The sequence below is a fragment of the Otolemur garnettii genome, unplaced genomic scaffold, assembly GCF_000181295.1.
Source record: "Otolemur garnettii isolate 467f Iridium unplaced genomic scaffold, OtoGar3 scaffold00054, whole genome shotgun sequence".
Taxonomy (NCBI): Eukaryota; Metazoa; Chordata; class Mammalia; order Primates; family Galagidae; genus Otolemur; species Otolemur garnettii.
The window spans coordinates 3,950,735-3,953,968 of record NW_003852449.1 but is presented as its reverse complement, the minus strand read 5'-3'; positions in this window follow the sequence as shown (position 1 = coordinate 3,953,968).

Below are 3,234 nucleotides of genomic sequence, written 5' to 3'. Positions count from 1 at the left end.
AGTGTCAAAGTGTCCCCCTCTCTCCACATCTGCACCAGCATCTGCTGCTTTGGGACTTTGTGATGTGGGCTCATCTCACTGTGGTTAGGTGATATCTTAAGGTGGTTTTGATTTGCATTTCTCTGATGATTAGGCATGATGATACGGGATTGATTTTAAAGACTAACACAATCCAATTTTTATAAAGTGTTGATTTTGAGGTACTCAAGGAAGTCATCCCTGCCCTTTTAGGGTTAACATTTTATTGGAGAGAATAAGACAAAAGCCATTCCTGATCAGAGCGTAAGATGCTGAGTGTAAGGAGAGGGGTCCAGAGTGTTGTGGATGAGGTCTGAAGCCTTTGTGAGTAGGATTTGTGAAGGGAAGTTTGTACTTAGTGGGGTATATAGTAGACACAGAAACTGGAGTTTGGGGCCTTTGAAGATATGTTCACAGTAAAGGGAAGTTAGTCCTGGGTGGTTTTGGTCATATAAGACATGAGGACACAGGGAGTGAAGAAGCAGCCAGAATTTTTCCAGAAACACCTCCCTTCCTGTTCAGAGATGGTTAATGATGGGCTGTCCTTTCCTGTCCCTGGGTTTGACTGAGGAACCACCCACTCCCTTTAAGAATGAATTAGCATCAGCCAGAGCTTTCGGTCCCAGGTCTGGACAGTTCAGATAGCTGATGGTTCCTTTCCTAAAGCCTTCCTCATTCAGTTCTTTATAATTACTAGAATAAACAATAATTTTTAAGGATAGTACAGAGTAGGGATAAACTAGTGGTAGTTTAAAATTTTCATCTGCTTATGCTAAGGGCAAACAAAGACCCAGTACATTAGGGCACAGAACACTGAGCATCCCAGTTGGAGTATATGCCTGTGGTGAGAGCTAACCAGATGGTTTCCACAGAAAGATATGAATTGCCTTAGTCAGCTGATTTTCACTAAACAAAAGAAAACCATTCCTTTGATGTTCCTAAGAATTTAAAAAATGAAAACATAATGACTGGTCAATCAAGTTGATTGGCATGTTACAGTGTGATGAAAGGAGAGACAGGACAGTGCACGGAAGACAAAATACATTTCCCTTTTAAAGGACACTTCCCCCAAGCAAATGTCCCCATCACCTGTTGCAGGGACTAAGGAAACCTCAGGCTATGGCTATCTGTGGTGTGCACATCTATGACACTGTAGGCCTGGGTTACATTTGGTATCTTGTCTTTTAGTTTGTTAATGACATCTACTAAATGTTTGTTTTAGTTGACAAAACAATGTTGACAGTCTAGCTCTGTCACCCCAGGTAGAGTGCAGTGGCATCCTCCTGCCTCAGCCTCCTGAGTAGCTGGGACTACAGATGCCTGCCACCGTGTCCGGCTAATTTTTCTTTTTTTAGTACAGATGGAGTCTCGTTCTTGCTCAGGCTGGTCTCAAACTCCTGAGCTCAGGCCATCCACCTGCCTTGGCCTCCCAGAGTGTTAAGATTACTGGCGTGTCCAGCCATCTATTAAATGTTTGTAGTGAGCACTGCATTATATTTGCTGCTTTTAATTACATCCTTAACTTTTGCTTTTACTTCTTTATTTACTGTATTTGGGGGGATCCTGTGATTAGGCTAGTCATAATTGTATGCTCTGGTATGTTGTTTTGCATGTGCAATATCTAGAGTTGCTTGTGGGAGCATATAAAAGATTTTATCAGGTTCTGTAAGAGACAGTTCCGGTGTTCATGGCAGCTTGCACATTCAGTGCTATTAATCCAAATTCCTCTGTGAACCTCTGGCCAAAAAAAAAAAAAAAAATTCAGAGGATTAGAATGTAATTGGCTTTTGTTTTCTTTTATCAGTACAGACTAAAAGAATTTAAAAAATGAAAACATACTGACTGGTCAATCAAGTTGATTGACATATTACAATGTGATGAAAGGAGAGACAGTGTATGGAGAGTCAGTGATGTGGGGTCACTGCAGGGAGGGCTGTGGGTACACACCAGCAAACTAAGTTTACCTGTGACTAGCTAGGAAGGTCACCTCAATAGTCAGGAAAGCTTCTTGGACACTGAAGGATGCTGGGCAAAGGAAATCAAGTGAGGTCCTGTTTTCTACACTCCAGATTTACTATGAGACGTAAGCCCAATAAACCAATTGAGTTGTCATTAATTATGCAGAGTGGAAAACAGGTACTGACATCTTTACTGGGTCTCGTGATCTCTCAGCAAAAATATAAATGCAATAAAGTTCATTTATACCATTTATAAAAACTGTAAGTCAGCCTTTACTCTCTTGTGCTGGACAATGGGGACGGGTCAAGACAACAGGAGCTGGGGGAACATGCCATGGTGGTCATCCCTGTTTAGATGGAGAAGTTGAGATTCATCTACACGACCATTTACAACACAGAATTTCACTTCACTTTAAATTTCCTTGTTTACGCTGTTCTTGAAGAGGTCATTGATTATAAAAGCAGTGTACGAAAAGCAAACCTTCATCTAATCTTTTCTTCATCGGACCACATCTCCAAAGATTAATTTGGGTCAATTCTGGTCTTGGGGAGAGGCTGAGTTTCGAGGCTGATGCTGTACTCTGAGCAGCCTGGCGCCAGGAACTCCGGAGGAGGCCAGCTGAGTGGCCAGCTGAGAGCCCACCAGTCCTCCCCGCCCAGCCCCTCTGCGGAGATTCCCAGAGTCTGCGCGCAGCGCGGCCTGCCACGTGGCGTGGAGAAGCAGATACGGGGCGCGCTTGAGGAGAGGGGGCATATTGGGTTGTGGGTGCCAATACCAGGAGGAGAAGGATGGCAAGAAGGAAGGGATGGCGCACAGTGTACGGTTGGCGACGTTATGGACTCGGGATGAGCGAATGGAGACGGCCCCGCCGGAGCTGGGTAGAGACCAAGGGGACATAGACGGCTCTTCGCTACCGGAAAGGAGTGGCCAGGTGGGGCCGTCCCTGGCTCGCCAGGTTTTATGTTTTGATGTTGGCCTGGCTGGTACCAACATGATGCAATCATGGCAGAAGTCCTGAAATTCGCAGCGCGTGTTCACATGCTCACTTCTAAGATCCTGGGCCCGCACAGGCTCTATCCCCGCACCCTGGGACACACCCAGGCGGCCGGGCAGAACGCTTTGTGGGTGATCCTTTGGGGTGATCTGTTCCAGAATGTCTTCGTGAAACCGTGAGGTAGGAGAAACGGTGCATGTTTTATTGATGTCTTCTCTTCCCACGTTGAAAGTTTCGGTTGCTAGAGAAACCATTTATACAAA